At 40.7% G+C, this 24,131-nt stretch overlaps 1 pseudogene; it reads left to right on the forward strand.

Moving 5' to 3' along the window:
- Window positions 1–2,872: 2,872 nt before the first annotated feature.
- Window positions 2,873–6,835, forward strand: LOC117086697 (annotated as a pseudogene).
- The last annotated feature ends 17,296 nt before the right edge of the window (window positions 6,836–24,131 follow it).

Genomic DNA, 24,131 nt, shown 5'->3' on the forward strand with positions numbered 1-24,131 from the left:
AAAATGAACTTAAATACCTACTTTTGAGCTTTGTGATGTACATAATGTGATGAACAGGGTAAACTTGTCACTTTGAAATACATCTGATTGGCAATTTGCAGTATCACAAGAGTAGTAAATATTTACTGTGGAACATTCAGAAAACACAAATTACAAAAAGAATATAGTTTACATATTGCTTAATTTTCTTCATCAATGGAGAGATCACATTTTAGATATGGTGCAAAAAGAATGTCGGAAAAAGCTACTTTAACATAGAGCTCCTCAAAAATACAAATATTTCTGTGTCTCCAAAAGCAATGAAAGAGCAGTCAGATCGTACAGCAATCTCTACATTCTGTACAGATTGTGACAAAGTGACAACGTGATCATTGGCTCTCACTGTAAACCTGAAGGGAGATCTACTAAAGAAAATAATTCTTGGAGGCTTTAAAAGCATGAGACAGAAGATGTCCCTTTCTCTGAATCTGAAAAAAAAAAAAAAAAAACGCAACCTTTTTATCGGAGCAGATCTTCCCAAACTACGTGTAAAGTCTGGCTTCCTTGTTTACCTTTGGTCCGCTTGCCTGCGTCATCTCCTTCTTTCACTCTCACCTGCTTGAGGGTTTTGGGTACTGTCTCATGAATCTTCACATTGTACGGCTCTTTTCTTTGCTCCAGACAGTGACCAGGTCTGGTTAGAGAGGGCACACCCAGGGAGACAAGCCTTCTGTAGTTCTCCAACATTACATCTCTACAGAAATTCTGCTGGGAAGGATCCAGGCATTTTTACTTTTCTGGAGAGAATACTATGGCCACATCCCTGAATGTTAAGTGTTCCTCTCACTAAAGTATCTGGAAGCCCTCATGCTTGACCCTGACCTCACCACCATAGAATCATGTGAGAAATTTAATTTAAAACACAAGGATAGTTCCCCCTGGAACAATAGACAGAATCATTTCTCGGCTTCAGGGGTGTCCTGGAGTCTTAGATACAAACCGTTCAATGCCAGCAGGTCACAGACCTGTGCCAGCATCACCTAGGCCTCCCAGAGTGGCGGGCACAGGGCAGTGAAACCTTAACTCTCTAGAGCTGTCTGTTTACTTTTAAAAATTTGGATATGACTAACAATTTCAAAGTTTGAGCTAAGCTCATAAGGAATTTTTAACTTTTGACATTAAAGTAAGTAATTTTTCAAAATTTGTTTCTTCCTTTATATGGAATACAAGGACGTTATTTTTCTGTAAATTTACTGATTCTGTTCATTGCCTCGGATTTAGAAAACCTCATTTTTATTAAAAGAGTGGAGATAAAAGAGTATTAAGAGTCCAGAAACTAGTGTCCTGGCTATGGCCGTGACTTAGATTGTCTCACTTTGCAGCCTCTTTGTAAGTGTAAAAATAAGCATGTAGAGCCTTTCATCTCTAAGGTTCGTTCTAGCTTCAGCAATCTTTACATTTGTATATAACCTATTGGTTATTTTTATAAGCATCATCTTCAAATCTGGAAGTGTAATATTTTGAACAGTTAATTGAGAAGGCTTAATAAATTTTGTGAATATTTGTTAAAGTCCTGGTGTTAAATCTTTGATATTTCAATACAATTCAAATGATTATCAACAAGCCAGTTGAATTCTTCACTGTAACTGGTTTGTTGATGTTCCTGTTGGGAAATCCAGTCTTGTAAACAAAGTTACTTCTTTCAAATACAATAACACTCTGACAAGCAAATACATTGGAACATCGTTATCTTGGGAACTCCACAGAATCCTGTTAGAAAAGGGCACACCCAGTTACTTTGGCTGCAGTTCTAGTCACTTGCCCCCACACGGCCCTCCTCTGTCCTGCTGTTATTGTTAAAGAAGGAGTCATAGGAAAATCGTCTGTGCCTCATGCAGATGCAAGGAATGTGCCAAGGCAGCTTGAAATGAACGAGCTCTCTCCTGCTGGAGAAGTGCCTCATGTGGACGCTGCTTCAGCTGCTGTGCCCACCTCGTATCATCACTCAAGTAAGTTCTTTATTTTAACTAATAGTCAGCAGGGTTGTCTACTGAATACCAGTCTATGTACTCTGTGAATTATTTCATGTCTTGTTGAAAGTCTTTTTGTAGGTGTAAATTAGTCAAAGTCTTGGCTTGCGGTATTGTAGTGTTACTATGTTGTTAATGACATTTCTGAAGTAATTCCCGTGTGATCATGTAAAGACAGTGCTGAGAAAAGGACACATTGCAAGCAAAGACTTATCATTTATGCTTCCCAGGCCAGTTGCTTAAAACATATTTTCTTTCTTTCTTTTTTTTTTGGGGGGAGTGGGGGGGTGGGGAGGGCCGTGCAGTGGCTTGATCTCAGATAACTGTAAGCTCCGCCTCCTGGGTTCATGCCATTTTCCTGTCCCAGCCTCCTGAGTAGCTGGAACTACAGGTGCCTGCCACCATGCTCAGCTATTTTTGGTTTTTTTTTTCGTATTTTTAGTAGGGACGGAGTTTCACCATGTTGGTCAGGCTGGTCTCGCACTCCTGATCTCATGATCTGCCTGCCCGGGCCTCCCAAAGTGCTGGGATTACAGGTGTGAGCCACCATGCCCGGCCTCCTTATTAATTAAAAGATTCTGTAGGCATGAAATTTTTGCATAATACACTGTGTAAGTAATCATTCTATATTTTACTTTCACCAGATACATTTCTGAGACTGGGAAGTAAACACTCTTGGCCAAATTTGTATGTTTATTGCTACGTGACCAAAGTCCTCTTGTGATGCCATTGCTACTCAGGTTGGAAACCATTGTGATGGTCTAGATTACTTTACCTGAGTAGACCTACTGAAGAAGCATTTGAAGCTGCAGTCTTGAAACATATGCAGGCTGGAAAAGTAGCTAAATAATTACTTATTTGAGATGGCACATATTTCTTCAGAAACTCAAGATGTTTTGCCCGAAGATGAATCAACTGGTTCAGAAGCCTCCACTAAGTCTCCATTGAGTGAACACATAATCCCTGGGGACTCAGACTTAAGGACAAAGATTGAAGAAATGATTTTCAGGTTTTGCCACAAGGATCCTTGATAAAAAGGCCATGTTACAGTTTGTGACTCTGAGTCAGATAAAGATAATGATTTTCTTTCTCTGACTTTTCCCAGTAAACTTTGGAAAATAGTCAAAAGTGACTAATTCAAATCTATTCATAGGATAAGAATGAAACTCGTATAGTGATTAATGAAGAACTCTTCAAGAAAGAAATTTTGTACACAAAGGCCCCTTACAGAATGTTTGAAACTGACAATATGAAAAGCTTAGTTCTACAGCCCAACCTTTATGGATTTAGTACAATTTGACAGAATTTCAAAGATCTGCTTTTCTAGTCAATTTTCTGGCAGAAGAAAAAAATTTCTCTTTTAAGCAAAAGTATTCAAAATATTTCAGTTACCACTTTAAGTAGAATATATATGTAATTTCATTTTGTACATCAGTGACTATGTTAATACATGCAGTAAGATCAACTTTTAAAAATTACATAATATATTAAGGTAAAAATTATTTAATTTTTTTGAAATTATTGACTATAGGGTGAGCACTAAACTTTCAGTGTTTTAAGAAATTTTGCTAACAACTTTGAATCTTACCAGTGAACTCCAAACAAAGATACCAAAGTCACTTAGTGAAATGTTACTATAATGTATAACATGTTTTCACTTGAGGGCTTCAAATCTTCAGTGTTTTTTTTCCCAGCAAGCACGTTCTTAAAAATAGTAACCAATGCTCATTCATTATTTGATGATATTGACTGATATTTTATGTGTTATGTTTGTTATTGTTACTTGTCTCTTGGTTTAAAATGGCACTGAATTACCTTCTCCTTGGTTTTAAAGTTGTATTATCACCCAAATTTCAAATGTGGCTGTCTCCAACTTTTAATAAGAAAGACAAGAAGAATTAGGATTAAAAATGCTTCTCTTGTCTACTTCACTGAATATTTCAAGAAGCACTTTAGAGCAGGGGCTAACAGAGACAAACATAATTCTATTTTAGCTGCTGAAACTAGTGGAGAAATTTCATTTTCAACATCTACGAATTTAAATATGACTCTAACAGGGAAATATTCTGTCAATCAGAGAATTGCTGGTTCACCTGACCCAATTAGAAGTGGATTCCCTCCTTTTCCATTTCAAACTGAGTTGGACATCAGGACAAATTAGAACAGATCATGTTATTTTAAATCTGTTGAAGAATATTCATATACACTCTCATAGCACTGACATGTAAGCAATGGCCACATTGTGAATTTTGTTACAACCACAGTTTCTCAATACTACATCATATCTCACTTCTTTGGGGCTGATAGTGAAACCACCTACTTTTCCATACAGATATCCTGAATTATCAGCCAATGAGGCTCCTTATTCTAACCTGCTACCAGCAGGCAACCCATGGTTGTGAATGACTATGATAGCTGATACATCAGTTGCCTTTCGTTACAGGCCAACTCTTCAACCATCTTTACTGGACAAATATCACCCTAGTTACAACTGATCTTCTACCAAAAGAGTACCAGATTATGCATGACAACAGAGACTGAAATTTTTACATTGACAAAAACATTAAAAATTCCTGCAATTCTCTTACTGAACAATAAAATTACATGTTGACCTTTATGGTTGTTTTCCCTTTATTTCTAAAAATATGGTTAAGAGTAAAATGGGGCTTTGTTTCAGTGGCAGGCTATTGTACTGCATTTTTAAAAAACATCTGGGCTTTTTGATATGACCCTTTGTAAGTTAGTTTATTTAGTTATCTAAAGAGGAAGAAATAATAGAGTGTTTTAGTCCATTTGCTGATGCAACAACACAATACCACTGACTGGGTAATTTGTAAAACAACTTATTTTGCTCATTATTCTGAAGACTGGGAAGTCCAAAGGGTTGCATCTGATGAGATCTTCTTTCTATGTTGCAACATGGCAGGAGGGTATCTTATAGTAAAAGACATGTGATAAAAAGAAAATCAGGGCCAAACTCATCCTTTGTTCCAAAGCCCACTCACACAATAACTAACCTATTCTTCAGATAATGCTATCAATCTAGCCATGAGGGTGCACCCTCATGATTTTATGGTTTCTAAGTCCACAGTCAACATTAGCTAATTAACACACATATGTTTATATATTCAAAACCATTGCAGCAGGCAAGGGAAAAAGAAGGAATTGGAGTTAGAAAAGAGTAATAACTGACTTCCAAGTAATCTGGCATAAATCAAATGAGGGCCTAAATTAGGATGGCACAAAAAGAATAGATGTGCACACACAGAAAATCTAGAGAAAGGTTAACACACACTATATACTTCACTATTTTCTCAATTACTTTTTCTCAGTTATTTTAAATTGGGATTTTAGTTGGCAAAGATTTTCTTCATTACATTCATACCTAGAGAGCTCAGTAACCATGATCACAATTATTTGTGTCATCACTTGGATAATAAACTTCACATGATATCTTGCTCATTGATTGCATCACTGTAGGCATATGGTAGAATTTTACAGCTGGCATTATGAGTAGACATTTTTGACATTCCAACAAAGCATTCCAACAGGCTTGTGCCTTTAATTACCTCCTGTAACAGTCCACCTTTCACATTTTCTAATGCACATTTTCCTTCTTTTTTATTGAGACAGAGTCTTGCTGTGTTGCCCAGGCTGGAGTGCAATGGCATAATCTCAACTAACTGCATCCTCAACCTCTGAGTTCAAGCAATTCTGTTCCTTACCTTCTGAGTGGGTGGGATTAGATGTGCAACCAACCGTGCAAATATTTGTATTTTTAGTAGAGATGGGGTTTCACCATGTTAGCCTGGCTGGTCTTGAACTGCTTACCTCAGGTGATCCACCTACCTCAGCATCCAAAAGTGCTGAGATTACAGGCTTCAGTCATGACACCCGGCCTTTAAATGCACATTTTCGTTACATTGATTTCATGCTCCATCCAAAGTCTGATTTAAATTCTTTTGTTGGCATTTAATACTTTCTATATTCTGAGCCCATATCCTCAGCATAACTAAACAAATCCTTTCAAGACCTGATATATTTCTGTCTTTCAACTTCATGTGTTTCTGTTTCATCACTGTCCATTTGAAGCAACATTCAGGCAACTCCACTTTCAGCCGTGCCTTTTCTTATCTGGTAGCTTTCACCCCATTTTTTTTCTGGAGTTAAAAAGCTCTCTCCCTCTTTGCCTGCTTAAGGCTCCTATAGCACAGACATCACTCCTTCCAGGAGGTGCTTCTTATCTATCAGATTAGTTTTCTTGTCTGTCTTGGACACTCAGCACTGATGAAACACAGTACCCGATATATGTATGTATGTGTGTTTGTATGTATGCACATTATACACTCACATATGTATGTGAATTAGTCAATGTTGACTGTGGACTTAAAACCATAAAATCTATTTTTATTGTCAAAAAAAACATTCATAGTGTTGCAGCACTACATATCACTCTTTGTTCTTCACCACAACTTTTCTTTAAAGGGTAGGTCACAGTACTGTTCACTACAGATACAATAATTTTGACTTACTAAAACTAGTGTCATTGGTTATCACTTCTATCATGCTTGCTTTTTAGGTCTAGTTCTGATTTTCCCCTGCTTCTTCTCAAATTTATTTTTCATCTTCTGCTTTGACATACAGGTCTTTGTCTGAAAGAACTAGGTGTGTGCTTATCACTCTTTCCTTTATTTGCAGCAGAGATTCCCAGCTGTGCTGCTGAAATGGATTACACTGGGGATCCCAGCTGCACAGCTTTTCAGAAGCAGCCTTCATGGTGGATTTGGTCTACTATACAACTTCTGGTGTCACAAGCTAAGGTCTGACAATATTTATCACTCAGTTTTCTGGGAAAGCTGGGGTTGGAATGGGGTATGGATTTGGACAGCCAGATTCCTCAAGCTGAAAACTTACTACTGCCATCCTACCATATGCATATATTTTTAAGTTGTGCCTAAGTAGAAAAAGTTCAGAATCAATTATGTACACAGAGAATATTGACTCTTTATCCTGTCTTACCATGACACAAGACAATGGTCATTTCACCTATGTCCACAAGGTATTATGATATATAACACATTTTACTTCTCAAACTGTATTTTCAGAGGGTACTGTGATATACATGGTTAAATACTGAACATTAAGAATGTTAAAAAGAACAAAAATTTGGGACAGATATGGTGGCTCATGATTGTGGTCCCAGCACTTTGAGAGGCCGAGGCAGGTAAATAGCCTGAGGTCAGGAGTTTGAGACCAGCCAGGCCAACATGGTGAAACCCCATCTCTTCTAAAAATACAAAAATTAGCCAAGCATAATGGTGGGCACTTTTAATTCAAGCTAGTTGGGAGACTGAAGCAAGAGAATGGCTTGAACCCAGGAGGCAGAGGTTGAGGTAAGCCAAGACAAAAATTTCCCCTAAAAGCCCAACTTTTATAGCCAAGGGTTAGGAAAGGAACATTTTACTAAGACAAAAATAATTTTATAATAACCATCCTACTTTAGCCAAACTACGCACCACAAAACAAAGTGAAATAAAAATCCTAGCCAAGACAACAAAGTCCAAGTGGGAACATCCATTGTACCAATGAAGCACCCCAGTCCTCTGCTGGAGTGGAATTAGAGAAGGTAAGAGCTAGAGTTTTCAACCCTGCCATGTAGTAATAAGACACCCTTCCCCTCCTAGCCAGGGAGGTACAACTAAGGCCTAGGGTGAAGCTAGAATCTGGATATTTATTTATTAGTAATGAGCCCTGCCTTGCCAAAGAGAAAAAGGGAAATTGATATTGTGCCCCTACTTGACAAACATACCCTTTCCTCTCTTATGTTGGTTTCAGACAAAGCCAGCTACAAATGAAAAATAGAATGCCATAATAAGATCCAATGTCTCCTAGTAGTCTCCCAAATGTTTAACTTGAAAATAAAAATTCTCTCATGTTAACAAGAAATAGGAAGCTCTGCACATCAGTGAACAACATGATAAATATCAACACAGAAATGTCAGTGCTATTGTTACAGGATCACTGAGATGTTGATTTTTTGGCCAGAAACCTCTGTGGCCATGTTACATTTGCCTAAGTTCTTGCCCTCCTTGCAGGAGAACAAGATACACAGACAAGTGAAAGGTGAAGAAGAAGAAGAGTTCTATTTAGCATTAAAAGAGCCCAGAGGAGTGGGTAGCTCCTCTCTATAGGTTGATTACAGAGAATGAAATGTTATGATATATCTACAGTGAAGTGATTTTATAAAATAAAGTCCACTAAAATTAAATAATCTCAAAGAAGTCTTTATAATATATGTGAAAAAGCCAATGATTTTTAGCACATAAATAATATAGGTCAATGAAGAACTAATGAAATACCTGCCATACACTTGGGAGAAAAATAATGTCAGCAATGCTTCAAGAAAATATAACCAAAAATATGTTATGTTTCAACTGCAGCAGAGATATAGTAATAACTTCTTTCTCATAGGTTTTATTTGTTAAGTAACACATGATTTAATAGAAACCAAGCACTCATTTCTAGGTCTTTGTTGCAAAGTGAACAGTTGCAACATAATCTTATGAAATCTTATGAATAGTTGCAAATAATCTCCTGAAAGCAAATGATTATAAAAGAAAATTCTTTTTAAAAATCATACTGGATATCAAGAAAGAAAACAGCTCTGAGGTTTGGACTCTGATACTATGATACTATTAATTTGAGATTAAACTTTGCAGTTCATTGAAATAGTTAATTGAGAAGTAAATTTGGATATATTCCCAAGAAAGAGACTCTTTCTGCGTCCAGTGGGGCTGGGCTCCCTGCCTAAGTAATTGGATAAAGAAAGTGTTATTTAGACATTTAGATGAAATATTTGTGTCAATACGGAAATCCATTGCCCATGGATACTAAGATCTAACACAGAATGAAGTTTTCCTTCAAAGTCATGAGGGGAAAGATTCATATCACAACCACTGACCTGTGTGATACTGAAGACTGAGGTTAGATTTTTCATATTATCTACAATATGTAACTACCTCAAAAGCAGAAACTGGTATAAAATACTGGATTGAACAATTAAGTTCTTAAAAACCTGGAAAGATTAACATAAAACTGCACCCCCCTAAGAATAACTTCACATTTAAGAACTTAACATTGCTTTACCACCTCAAAGACAACATTACTAATTCATGAATGGACATTCCATGCCCCAAGAGTTAGCCAAGGAAGACACATTTAAAGGTCACACTTAAGAATAAAAAATAGAATCAAAAAAGTCATCATAATAAGTAGTTTACGTGTTCTCTGAGATGAACAAATGGAATCTAAAAGCAAAACAGGTTGGTATGAGGACAAAAATAAATTTTTTAAATAGACAATTATACGTGATTGAAAAATGAACCATATACTAAAGGAATTCAACTTTTTTTGGTTGTTTCTAATACAGTAGATTCAGCACAAATAGAGCAAGAACAAGTAATTTCCTAAGTAGATCTGAGGTAAGTTTGCCAGGTGTAGGGGGAAAATATAGGAATTTAATATCATATTTCAATTAGAAATTTGATACTTTGTTGACAAATAACAAAGAATTTATTTTTAGTATAAACCTGTGCAATATTTAGAATAGTACTAAATTATTAGAATATTGAAAATTATGTTAAATGCTATCTGTTGTTTATTTAAAATGATAATGCAATTGGTAATCCTGTATTATATCTGGTGGCCATATATAGAAGAGAAGTTAGGAAAGATGAACTCAAAGTTGGAAGCTTTCATATACATTATAAGAAACACCAGAAGAAAAAAATCTGTAGAAAAGGCTAAATGCAAATTATGAAAAAATGTCTACCCAGGATATTATTCTACATAAGTTATTTAATAACATTTAATAACATTTTTCAACTCATGAAGACTATGGCAATATTAAAGACTTTTGAAAAGGCCATGGAAAAGATATAAAAGTTTTATTTTTAGCAAAGAGAAAAATAAATCTCAAAATGAAAGAGGTATGCAATAATTTTTAAAGAGGGCTAGAAATATGTTTTAGTTTGTTTAAGAAAAGTCAACTGGCCGGGCGCGGTGGCTCAAGCCTGTAATCCCAGCACTTTGGGAGGCCGAGACGGGCGGATCACGAGGTCAGGAGATCGAGACCATCCTGGCTAACATGGTGAAACCCCGTCTCTACTAAAAAATACAAAAAACTAGCCGGGCGAGGTGGCGGGCGCCTGTAGTCCCAGCTACTCGGGAGGCTGAGGCAGGAGAATGGCGTAAACCCGGAGGCGGAGCTTGCAGTGAGCTGAGATCCGGCCACTGCACTCCAGCCTGGGCGACAGAGCGAGACTCCGTCTCAAAAAAAAAAAAAAAAAAGAAAAGTCAACTGACTGGGTCCTTCTGACTACAGAAAGCAGAGAAATATGGGGATTAATGTCAAAAGCAGGAAATGAAATAAATATGAGTAAGAAGAGTAAATCAATACAATTAGAAAAACAGTGACAGGTGGGGAGACAGAGAGAAAAACAAAGCAGATAGACAGTAGGCAAAGCCAGAGACAAAGAAATTCTAGGGTAAATTAAAAACTGTCTAAGCAGGTATTAGTTACATAGATAAAAGAATAACCATATTAGACGTAAACTGTTTAAACTTATATTTAAACATTGGATTGGATTAGTAAAAATTTTCTTCTGCCTAGGAATAATCACACTGAAATATTGAAAATAAAGGTTTAGAGAAAACTAACAATTATTTATCAAAAAAGTTAGGCCACTGATATCATATTAGACAAAAGAGAATTTTAGGAAAAATGCAAGAAATAGAAGGACAATTGTAGATAACATAAAAAGTGACAAAGTATGAATTATCAAAATATGAAAAAAAATTTAAAGGTAACAGTCACAAATTTAAATGCCTCAGTATCACTGTCTCAATATATGCCTGAGGCAAATTTGATGGATATCTATTTATGTAGACAAATCCCATTGTAGTGAGAGGTATTTAATATATCCCTTATCTAGACTGATGGGTATACAGACATTATTTAGTGGCTAATAGAAATACTTGCAATGTTTGTGTACTAACTTTTCATCAGCCTTTTAATGTGAAGCCAACTAGTACAGCATGCTTTAACAATGCTCATAGAGCAAGTATTAATAAAAGTAGCCCTCATCCTCTTTAAAGTCAAGTCCATCTAATATAACTAGCACCTCACTCTGCCTTCTCACATGCTCATCAGCCATCATGTTCACCCTTTCCTTCAAGATTCACTTTCTCATAATACTGTTTTCTAACTAGGCTTACTTGGATGCTAGCAAAATGCAGGCTTACCTGGATATCAAAGCAAAGAAAGAATAGGAACTGCAAGATATCCACTCTCAGTAAAAATAATAATTTAATTCTTACACATAAATATTTGCCACAGTGTTCTGGCCAACGCATTTACCGCTCTGACTCATCATCAGAAAACTGCTCTGCAGTACAAATGCGTATCCTACCAAACTAATGTAGATGTTCAAATACCTCACTTTATCTCTCAAGCTGCTGGGATATATTTCAGTATTTTCCAGTGGGTAAATTGCTTCCTTCAGAACAAATACTGGCAGTTTCATATTAGCCATTTTATGGCAACACTTTGACAAAATGATTGTTTATACTTTGGAAATTTGTGTCAGGTTCACATTTATTGTTAGAGGAGTTCTAACAATATGTTATACTCCTTCATAGGGACATGGGACATGTCAGCATCAAAAGATGAGATCATAAATTCACATATATGCCATCTGTCCTAAAATAAGTGTTATTGACATAGAAAATAAAATGAAATTAGTATGAAATTCCAATTCTGACAGCTGACATTTGTTAAACTTTGGCTCAAAGATAATGTAATTCTCATGACTGACTTTAAATTAGCTTTTCTGCCCAAATCCAGGGCCAATTAATTTCCTGACTCAATAAGAATATTATTCAATAATACTAATATTAGCTACAATTCTGCTGACTCGACTACTAAAGAATTGGATTATGCCTCATTGACAAGCTTTCCAGAAGCAATTTTATTATCTATTACTAAAGAATCTGGATTCTGACTTATTGAAAAGTTTCCAAGTACAATTTTTTAATAGGTCTTATTTCAACAAAATACTGATCCGGTTTTCATCATCCTTGGGAAATACATGTCAGTTCTGCTTTAAGGAGTATTTGTTTAAATTTCTAAGAATTTATATCACACCCAGAGACCTAAATATCTTTCACAGAATTTTGTTCCATAAAGGTTTTTCTTAATTAAGAAGCATTACCTTATTAAAATGAGCACCATTTTAAATCATTTTTCAGTGGTCTGGGTAAACAGTTTCATACCAACTATCTAAAACCTCATTTCAAACTGACCACAGACCTCTAATCTTTTATTTTTACAGACTTGAAGACATAATTTAAATTAGGGTTGGCATTTTGTTTTTTTCTTATCTAAATCTTAGTTTTCTGGAATAATAAAGTTTGATGTTCAGCAAGAAAACTGCTTGAGTTTAACACATTTTCAAAAGAAACTTGCTTCTTCATTATTGTGTTCCAGACATTATGTGACTATAGGTACTATTCGTGATGGTAAACTCTGTCTTGTTCATTATGAAATAATCTATATAACTGTTGGATACATCAGTCCTTTTCACATGAGTTGCTTAATATAGGATTAACTATGTATATTCATGTTAAGAGTTAACTTGTGATTTGGCTGTTATAACATATATGTGCAGAATGTATTCAAAATTGAGGAAGGAAGCACTTTTTTATCAGGATGCTATTAAATTTGAACATCAAGTATCATATATCAGTGGATTTCTTTTTTTTTTTTAATTCAGAGAAGATCTCATCTATGTAAAACAGCTATTCAAAAATAGCTTAGTGTTTTGTGTTCCAGGTGCATGACAGATTTAACTATTCTTTCCAGCAGTGGTGGTGCCATCAGAATCCAGTGTTCTAGAATAGGCAGTGTCTCAAGCCTAACTTTACTTTTCTAATTCTGATAGCGATTACCAGAAATTTTTGAAAGTTTTGTTTAAGTAGTCTAATATTTTAATGTAAAGAGAATTAATTTTGCTATGTATAAATTTTTGTAACCTAACAGTGAATCAACATTTTCAGTCAGTGCCAAGGGCTCCCTACAGTTCTATTCAAGTGTTGGAATAAATATTTGTAAATAATAGTCAATACTTGTGCATGCTTATTTGAAGATCTATTTAGGTGAAAATAGTTGTGGATGTACTAAGACTAATGAAATAAAATTACAGCTTCATTCACTTGCCTTTCCACCATACATAAATCCTATCTTTGTCCTCAGTATGGTGTCACCATTGAATAATGTGCATAGTCAGGATTTCACATTAGTATGAAAATCAAGTCTGTGAATGCTACTTGTTTCATTTCTGGAAGAATCTCTTCAGCAATTTAAGAGAATATTGTAATCCACTGGGCTGTTTTGGGCATAAAACTACTACTAGCACTTCTGTAGTTCTCTATATAAAGTAAAAATTTTCTGACAAATTTGCAACAAATAAACTCCATTGACCTATGTTGGAAGAAAAGCTGAGTGTTGGGAGAGAAGCTGAGACAGCACTTGGAACATGTCTGAGGTCCAGGGTCTAAAACCCCTTGTGGCCTCAGGAATGTGTCTGGACTTGCTGACTCCTTGCTTCTAGCACTCCATTATCTCAAGTAGCCATGTGTTTCAAAGAAAACACTAAATCATCACACCTGTAGCTCATTCACTTGATAAACTGCTTCCTTTCAACCCCCACATCCTCACAAGTGCTTCTTTCTTTGATCACCAATCGATAACGTGGGCTTCCAGAGCTCGGGTCCTTTGCAACCTCCATACTAGCATTGGCCTCCTGGTACCACTTTTTCTCTTAACTTGCCTTTTCTCATTCCTTTGACTCTGCTGGACTTTATAGGCCCCATGGCCTAGTGTTGGATAAGTGTTACAGGGGACAATATATCCTTCTTTCACTTCTGTCTGACAAGGACCCAAAGAAGCCACAACGGATAAAACATCTCAGGATGTTGTAATACAGTTTCTTGCATATGATAATGTTAAAGGAGAGTGTCAAACTGCTATTAGACCACTGAGAGGGAAGTCTCGTTTAGCTGAATATATTGAGACTTACGACGGCACTGGAGGTAACTTACATAAGACTACTCTTTTAGCTCAGGCTGTGATGGCATTGAAAGTACGAAAGAATATGCCCCATTTCTTAGGCTTTTGCTTTAATTGTGGGCAATTGGACACATAAAAATGAAATGTAGAAAAGGAAAAAAAGGCAAAAGCTCCTACTGTCAATCAACAGAAAAGTCCTAGTGTATGTCCCTGGTGTAAGAAAGCAATCACCGGACAAATCGGTATCATTCTAAATTTAGCAAAGATGGACAACCTCTTTCAGGAATCGGGAAGATGCTCCTGCCTCAGGCACCTCAACAAACTGAGGCATGTCCAGCACAGCCAGTGCCCTTACAAACATACAACCATTGTCCCCCACCACAGCAGGCAGTCGGCCATAGACCACTGCAGCACAATTCCCTTCTCCTTACTTCCTGGGGAGCCACCAAAGAAGGTCTCTGATTTGCTTTCTAGGAAACTGATTTGCTTTCCAGGAAACTGATTTGCTTTCTAGGAAACCGCTTTGCTTTCTAGGCTCACCAGGGCAAGTATTAAAGGACCAGTGAGTAGGCAGGGCTAGGAGCAAAACTGCAAGTTATTTTTTGGTCAGCCAGCTTTGTGGGGGAGGGGTGAGGTCCGTCAGTCTCTGGCAAGGGAGGCTGGGGGAGTCACCCGGTGGAGCTCTCCGGGGGAGTTCCTGCAGTCCCGACAGGAGTGGGGGCTGAGGAAGGGGGCGCAACGTGCCTGCTGGGGGCGGCTTTTATGTCCTGGGCCTGGGAGTGGGAGGGCAGTGAGCGAGACATAGGCGGGTCGGCAGGGCAGTAGGCGTGACTAGGTGGGTTCCCGTTTTTCTCAGTCGGAGGTCGGGTTGCGCCTGGGCAGTCGACCGGTGTCTTTCCCAGGGGCGGGAATGTTGACGGTGAAGAACTCGGAACTGTGCCATCTTGCCTCCCTTCATCCAAACAGTCTCCACAGGAGTTAGGGGACACTTACCCTCAGGACAGTCTGTCTATTACTTGGAAGGTCTAGCTGAAATTTGAAAGGTGTCACTGTGCATACAGGAATAATTGACTCTGATTATACCAGACAGATTCAACTAGTTATCAGTTCCTTGAGTCCATGTTCTGCCACCCCAGGAGAAAGAATTGCTCAGTTGTTGCTGCTACCCTAAATAAAACTAGGAAGCAGCATAGTGAAAACAACAGGAGGCCTTAGTAATACTAATCCAGCAGGAAAAACTGTGTATTAGGCTAATCAAGTGTCTGACAAAAGACCTATTTGTATAGCAACTATTCAGGGAAAGGATTTTGAAGGACTACTAGATACTGAAGCTGATGTCTCTATTATTGCTTTAAATCAATGGCCCTGACACTAGACCAAACAAAAGGCTTCCATGGGTATTGTTGGCATAGGACTGCCTCAGAAGTTTTTCAAAGTTCCTTGATTTTACCACGTTAAGGGTCAGATGGCCAGGAAGGGACAATAGAACCTACTATTATACCTATTTCTGTCAATTTATGGAGTAGAGACTTATTGCAACAATGGGGTGCTGAAATACCTATTCCTATGGATCAATATAGTAATAATAGTAGACAAATGATGGAAAATATGGGATACCGCCCAAGAGAAGGACTAGGAAAAAATAAAAATGGCCAATCAAAACCTTTAGAAGGACAAACAGATTAGACTGGATTAGGGTATCATTTTTAGGAGTGGCCATTGTTGAGCCTCCAGCTCCAATTCCTCTTGTTTAGTTAACTGCCAATCAGTTTGGATGGAGCAATGGTCACTGAATATGAGAAACTGGCAGCTTTAAAATAACTGGTGCAGGAACAATTGCAAAAGGAACATATAGAGCCTGCCTTCTCTCCTTAGCATTCTCCTGTATTTGTCATTAAGAAAAAATGTGGTAAATGGAGAATACTAACAGATTTGAGCACTGTTAATGCTGTCATTCAACCCATGGATGCACTGCAACCAGGCCTGCCGTCCCTGATAATGATTCCAAAATACTGGAACAAAACCTGACAGGAGAAAAGGAAAATAAAAAGGCTGGACAAGATATATGGTGGAGGGATGCACATACAAAGAGCTGAAAAAAAGGAAAGAAAATTATATGGGGAAGAGGATTTGCTTGTGTCTCTTCAGATGACAATCAAGTGCCTTGTGGGTGCCCACCAAACATCTGAAGATCAATCATGAGCCACAGCATCTAGTAGACCCACCTGTACCATGCAAATTTAAGGTTTAAGGATTGCTTTCTTGCTATACTGTTGCACAAGAAGGATAAGCCTTGATTTGCTTTCTGTATGCATTTCGTTAATCATAAAAAGCCTGCTTCTCATTATCAGTGATAAATTTTACCCCATGGTAATTAAACAAAGAGGCAGAAGCTGAGTTACAAATGCTTCAGCAATTAAAAAAAAAAAGCCTTTGCTTCTGTTTCAGTAGATTACTAATATGGGGGTGAGGGTATGTTTTTGTTTCTGCAGGAGATAAACAAACCATATGGGTGCCCTAAAGATATGTATGACCATGGAACTGGAGACTGGAAGGACCCATGGATCCCAACCATGGACCAGATTCCCCTAGTATGAGCCATGACCTAGTTGAATCTGAATGCAAAGATGGAACGAATACCAGCTGGAGTCATGCTAATATCGATCCCCTTAACATGGGGACAGATCAAGAAAACTACACAGGAAGCTGAGAAACTGCTGCAGTGCCAGGGTTTTACCTTTGGCTGAGATTCAGATGTACAACAGATGTGTAACAGACCAATGCTTTCTGACTGAGCTCCTCTCTATTCCAAACACAAGAGACCCCAATAGGTAGGCAGGAATATCATTGCTCCTGTTCAGCATGAAGAGGTTACAGAAGACGGACCTTCATCCTTCTGCAACCCTTAAAACTAAGGGTCCTCTTGTAAAAGGAAAAGGGGAAATATGTAAGAAGCATTCAAACCAGAGCGACTCCATTTTGAATAAGGGCTAAGAAAAATGAAGCTGGCCCACCAACTGGCAATTATGGACTCCACAGCCTGCAATTGCCTTGCTCAATTAATTTAAAAACAAAAATGGGATCTTTTGGATTCAAAGTTATATTATATTACTTTAAAATGTCATCTGGAGGGTATAGATGAAGATCTCACCCTTGATATTGTGAAACTGAAAGAGCAGGTTTCTGAAGCCTCTCAGGCTCATTTGAACCTACTCCTTGGAACTGATATTTTGAAGAAGATAACTGATGGGTTGTCTACAGTCAATCCTCTTAAATGGATTAAAACCACTGGAAGCCTTATACTTGCAGAGTTTATTCTAATAATTATGTGCTTATGCCGTCTCCTTTTAGCCTGCAGATATGGAAGCTGCTATGGAGAGAAAGCCACCATTGATAACAAGCAATGAGAGCTGTGGCAGTTTTACAAAAAAGAAAAGGGGGGCATGTTGGGAGAAAAGTTGAGTATTGGGAGAGAAGCTGAGGCAGCGCTTGAAACATGTCTGGGTGCCAGGGTCTAAAACCCCTCATGGCCTCTGGAAAGTGTCTGGACTTGCTGTCTCCTTGCTTCTAGCACTCCCATTATCTCAAGTAGCCATATGTTTCAAAAAAAAAAAAATGCTAAACCATCACAGCTGTAGCTCATCTACTTAACACACTGCTTTCTTTCAATCCCCACATCCTCACCACCTGTTTCTTTGTTTGATCAACAATAAATAGCATGGGATCCCTGTTTGGACAAACGGAGGCAAGATGGCGCAGTTCTGGGTTCTTCACTGTCAACTTTCCCCCACCCGGGAAAGACATGGGTCGACTGCGCAGGCGCAACCCGACCTCCGACGGAGAGAAACCGGAACCCGCCTAGCCATGCCTACCGCCCCGCCCCTGACCGCCTATGTCCCGCCCACTGCCCTCCCATTCCTGGGCCCAGGACATAAAAGCCGCTCCTGGCAGGCGCAGGGCGCGAGCTTCCTTGGCCCCTCCTCCTGCGTGGGACCCAGGAACCTCGCCCGAGAGCGCAGGAGCGAGCTTCCTTGGCCCCTGCTCCTGTGCGGACCTGGGAACCTTGCTCCCGAGAACGCCGGAGCGACTTTGTCAGCCTCCACCGCCGGAGGCTGGTGAACCTCGCCCCTCCCTCACATTTGGTTTGTAAATAAAGGTTTTTTTGTCTTGCCTACTTGCCTTTTCTATGGCATTTGCTCTGGGGGTCGCATTAAAGCCAATCAGCTGGTGCCGAAACCCGGGAGGAGACCCCTCCTCAGGGCCCCCAAGGTCCGAGGAGCCTCCTCCTTCCATGCCCCAGAGGGACCAGGACCTGGACATCGCTTTCCCCACCTCCAAGTCTCCTAGGGGTGAGTACCTTCTGCCTCCCTCTCATATCCTTTGGCCAGAAGTCCTGCACAGGCCCAAGGTTTCTTCCGGTCACCAGGTGACCCAGGGGAGTTCCCAAAGGCAGAGACGTCTGCCCAAGGAACTCCATTTCATTGCGTGGGAGACCCGTCCAGGACGGAGACGTCCGCCTGGAGGTAATCTCCATTCCGGCTCCAGGAGCCTCTCACTGGTCTCTGGTGGCTCCAAAGGACGCTTTGTAGCCAGGTAGAGTTCGGTTTCCGTTTCCGCCTATTGGCAAGAGGAAGGCAATGGGAAACCCCCAATCCAAAATACCTAGAGACTCCCCTTTAGGGTGTCTTCTAAAAAACCTCAAAATTTTGCAATTAGAACAAGATCTCGGGCGAAAGCGACTGGTGTTCCTCTCCACTGTGGCGTGGCCACAATATAAATTAGACAATCAGTCTCAATGGCCGCCTGAGGGCACTCTAGACCATAACATTTTGACCGATCTCAGTAGTTTTTGTCAGCGCTTAGGCAAGTGGTCCGAAATTAATTATATACAAGGATTTTGGGCCTTGCATTCTCGTCTGGACCTGTGTGGCCGGTGTTCCTTGGCTCAAGTCATGTTGGCTAAGGACGCAGGCCTAACAAAGTCCAAAAAAGAGGAGTCATCTTTCCTGTCTGAGTTGCCCTAAGACCTTACTTCCCCTCCCTCCCTTCCACTCCCGCCGTATACCACACCTCACCCTAACATTTCGGCCCCACCTCCTCTTTCGGCTCCACCTCCATCTCCCGCTCTGGCGGTTGTTCCACCTCCCTCCTCAGCCCCTCCCACCATTGTTGAGGCTACACTTCCCTCCGACCCCTCGGCACTTCCGCCTGGTCATCTTAGCTCGCCTATCTCTGCCCATACCCACTCTAAAGATTGCCTAACTGTCCCCGCTCCTACTCCCACCCTATCCAACCCCCCCCCCGCGGTCTTAGCAACCTTGCATGAGGTGGCCGGAGCAGAGGGCGTAGTTAGAGTTCATGTTCCCTTCTCACTAGCAGATCTTTCAAAGATTGAAAAACGCTTAGGAGATTTCTCTGCCAACCCCACAATTTATACCAAATAATTTAGATACCTTTGCCAGGCTTATGATATAACCTGGCATGATCTCCAGGTTATTCTTACTTCTACTCTAAACCCTGAGGAGCAAGAGCGTATCCTAGTGGCCGCCAGGCAGCATGCCAACCAATTACACTTAACAGACCCTGAGTTCCCACTAGGGGAACAAGCAGTCCCCTCCATAGACCCAGACTGGAACTATCAAGTAGGCCAGCCAGGCCGCCGAAGACGAGATATGATGACTCAATGTCTTCTGGCTGGTATGCGGGCGGCCTCAAATAAGGTAGTAAATTTCAATAAGCTAAAAGAAATTATTCAAGGTCCAGATGAGGACCCAGCCACATTTTTAAACAGGCTAACTGAGGCTTTAATTCAATATGCAAGGTTAGACCCAGCTTCCCCAGCCGGGGCCACTATTCTAGCATCATATTTTATTTCACAATCGGCCTCGGATATTCGGAAAAAACTCCAAAAGGCAGAGGATGGACCTCAAACTCCTATTCAAGACCTAGTCAAGTCAGCCTTCAAGGTCTATAATTCAAGGGAGGAAATGGCTGAGGCCCAACGACAGGACCGCCTAAAGCAGAAGGTACAGCTCCAGACTCAAGCCTAAGTTGCTGCTTTGCAGCCAAGCCGTAACCCAAAACTGGAGAGCAAAATCCCCATAGGCTCAAAGACAATGAAAGCGGCTTGCTATAAATGCGGTAACCCAGGGAATTGGGCTAATAGATGTCCCCAGAGTCCCCAACCGTCTGAGCAGGTGCGGCCGTGCTACAAGTGTGGAGCAGCTGGACACTGGGCTAAAAAGTGTCCTAACCCTCATCTGCCAACAACTCCTTGTCCAGCATGCCATGAGGAAGGACACTGGAAGTCTGACTGCCCCACCCTGAGAATGGGCATGGCACCTCAACGTGATGTCCCTTCTCAGGACCCTGGGAGCACCTTCCAGCTCTTACATCTGGATGACGACTGAAGGTGCCGGGACTCGGGGACCCCCATCACCCTCGCCGAGCCGCGGGTAACTCTCCTGGTAGCGGGTAAGAAAATTAATTTTTTAATTGACAGCGGGGCTACCTACTCTGTTTTGCCGTCTTTCGAAGGGCCTAGCCTTCCCTCCAATATTTCTGTTGTAGGAGTCAATGGCTCCCCGTCCAGCCCTCGAAAACCCAACCCCTTAATTGCTGCCTGGCCAACAACTATTTTGCACACTCGTTCCTCATTATCCCCTCATGCCTCACTCCCCTACTGGGCTGAGATGTTTTAAGTCAACTGAAAGCCTGTATCTCTATCCCTACTAGCGCCCCCATCCTACCCGCCATCTGCATGTAGTATTGACTAACTCAAATGACTCCAACAATCCTACTAACCTTTTCCCTGATTTTCCCATTCCTATCAACCCCCAAGTGTGGGACACTCCACTCCTGTCGTGGCAGAACATCATCCACCAATACTTATAAAACTTAAGAAACCATCTCAGTTTCCAACCCGTCCACAGTTCTCTCTCGCTCCATAGCACTTACGAGGACTAAAACCAATCATTTCTAGGTTACTCAGGCAACACATCCTCATCCCCATTCATTCTCCCTGTAACACCCCAATCCTACCTGTAAAGAAGGCAGATGGAACTTTTCGGTTAGTGCAGGATCTTCGTCTTATCAACGAAGCTGTTTGTCCCACCCATCTGGTAGTTCCCAACCCCTATACCCTTCTTTCTCTCATTCCACCTAATACAACACACTTTACTGTACTGGATCTAAAAGATGCATTTTTCACTATTCCCCTGCACCCAGATTGTCAGTTTCTTTTTGCTTTTACATGGGAAGACCCAGACACCCATACCTCCACCCAACTGACATGGACAGTGCTTCCCCAAGGGTTCCGAGACAGCCCCCATTTCTTTGGGCAGCCCTAGCAAAAGACTTAGCCTCCTGTCCTCTTACCAATAGTAAAATTCCCCAATATGTAGATGACCTTTTATTCTGTAGTCCCATGGGACAGGACTCTCTTTTAGACACTGCGATCCTCCTTAATCATCTAGGATCCAAAGGTTACCAAATATCCAAATACAAAGCTCAACTCGCACAACAATGTGTCATATCTTTAGGTATTGAGATCACTCCTACGACGCGCGCACTTACTACAGACAGCTTAACTCTAATACAAAATCTTTCTCCTCCTCAAAACGCTAAGGAAATTCAATCCTTCCTGGGCCTAGTAGGATTTTTCAGACACTGGATTCCTAATTTCAGAATGTTGGCTAAGCCTCTATATGCAGCTGTCAAGGAGACTCCCCAAGGACCTTTGTCTAACCCAAAGTTAATCTATAAACATTTCACTCACCTGAAAAACTGCCTTCTCTCACATCCTACTCTCTCACTCCCAGACTTCGAATGCCCCTTCCAGCTTTTCACAGATGAAAGACAAAAAGTTGCAGTGGGTCTTTTAGCCCAATCTATAGGTGCCACCTACCACCCTGTGGCATATCTATCTAAACAATTAGACCCCACCGTACAAGGGTGGCAGCCCTGTCTTTGGGCCCTGGAAGCAGCAGCCTGTCTAACCCAAGAAGCAAAGAAACTTATTAGGGGTGGTAACCTAACAGTCTTCTCTACTCACCGCCTTCAAGATCTTATTGCCCACAGAAGTATTAGCCATCTAACCCCATCCAGACTCCAACTCTTTCACCTCCTATTCATAGAGGACTCCACCATTGCCCTAGGAGTCTGTTCCTCTCTGAATCCAGCACCCTATTCCTGACCCTCTCAAGCAACCTAGTACTGAACACTCCTGTCCAGAACTTTTAGAGGCCCAACCACCTAGTCACTTACATTTACATGACCAGCCATGGAAGGCTCACAGTTAACCCTATTTGTAGATGGCAGTTCTTATATAAATTCTCTAGGAAACAGGCAGGCAGGATACGCCGTAGTTACATCTTCTGCTGTCCTAGAAGCTAAGCCTTTACCACAAGGAACAACATCACAGCAGGCAGAACTTAACACACTAACCAGGGCTCTCCTCCTATCCAGAGGAAAAATGGTAAACATATACACAGACTCCAAGTATGCCTTCTTGATTGCACACACCCGCTCTGTCATCTGGAAAGAGAGAGGGTTCCTAACCACCAGTGGTACCCCTATAGTCAACAAAAGACAGATACTCAAACTGCTAGACGCTTTATCAGCACCTTCCAGAGCAGCCATCATACACTGTAAAAGTCATCAGACTCCATCTAACTCGGTGGCGGCTGGCAATAACTTTGCCGAGACTACTGCCAAGTCGGTAGCCGGATTCTCCACTCCCACGCTTCCCTGTATTTCTTTTCTCTCTCCTCAATATACCCCTACTTATACCCAAGAGGAAAAGACCCAACTATTACAAGATCCAACAGACAAACTAGCCGCAGACAATTGGATTTACCTCAATAATAAATTAGTTGTTCCTGAAACTCAACTCCACACCATTCTAAAAGACATACATAATTCCCTACACATAGGACCCAAGCTTTATATAACCTCCTAAGCCCCCTCATTCACTGCCCCACACTCATGAAACACCTAATTATAATCAACCGACAGTGTTCCACATGTCTCAAGTCAAACCCTCAAGGCGCATTGTGCAACCCGCATCCGAGCCATCAACTCAGAGGGCACCAACCAGGCGAAGAATGGCAAATGACTTTACCCACATGCCATGGCATAAAAATTGAAATATCTCTTAATCCTCATTGATACTTTTTCAGGATGGATAGAAGCCTATCCTAGTACAGGAGAAACCGCCAATATAGTTGCCTTCATACTCACTGAACACATTATTCCTAGGTTGGCCTCCCACTCACTCTTCAGTCTGACAACGGCCCAGCATTCATCTCCAAGGTAGTCCAACAGGTGGCAGCCCTCCTACACATCACCTGGAAACTCCACATCCCTTATAGACCTCAGTCTTCTGGTAAAGTAGAGAAGGCCAACGGGCTCATTAAGCAGCAACTCACCCAAACTCTCCCTCGAGACTCGACAATCGTGGGTAACTCTCCTTCCCCTGGCCCTAACCCGGCTGCGAGCAGCCCCACGGAGTCCAACAGGCCTCAGTCCATTTGAATTAGTTTACGGCTGGCCGCTCACCCTCCAGCAGTTACCCACCCTTCTTCCCCACTGGCAACTTATCTCCCATACCTCACCCTCTTGAGACAACTCCTGAGACAACATGCAGAACTAGCATACCCCTCTCCAACAGACATCTATAGCCTGCATCTCTCTCTCAGCCCAGGAGACCAAGTATACTTAAAAGATATCCAAGACAAAGATCTTCAGCCTAGGTGGAAAGGCCCCTATGCTGTCCTCCTATCCACATACACAGCAACCAAACCTAGGACACATGCACTGGGTCCATATATCACAATAAAAAAGGCCCCCAAGAAGACAATCAGTGGACATCTACTAGACTTACCCCTACCCGTCTCAAATTCACCAAACTCTCTCAACACCACACGTTCCCTGACTCCTTGTGCTTATCCCGATTTCTCACCATACTCTATATAAACATAACAGAATTCCAATAT

The sequence above is a fragment of the Trachypithecus francoisi genome, unplaced genomic scaffold, assembly GCF_009764315.1.
Source record: "Trachypithecus francoisi isolate TF-2019V2 unplaced genomic scaffold, Tfra_2.0 Contig00591, whole genome shotgun sequence".
Taxonomy (NCBI): Eukaryota; Metazoa; Chordata; class Mammalia; order Primates; family Cercopithecidae; genus Trachypithecus; species Trachypithecus francoisi.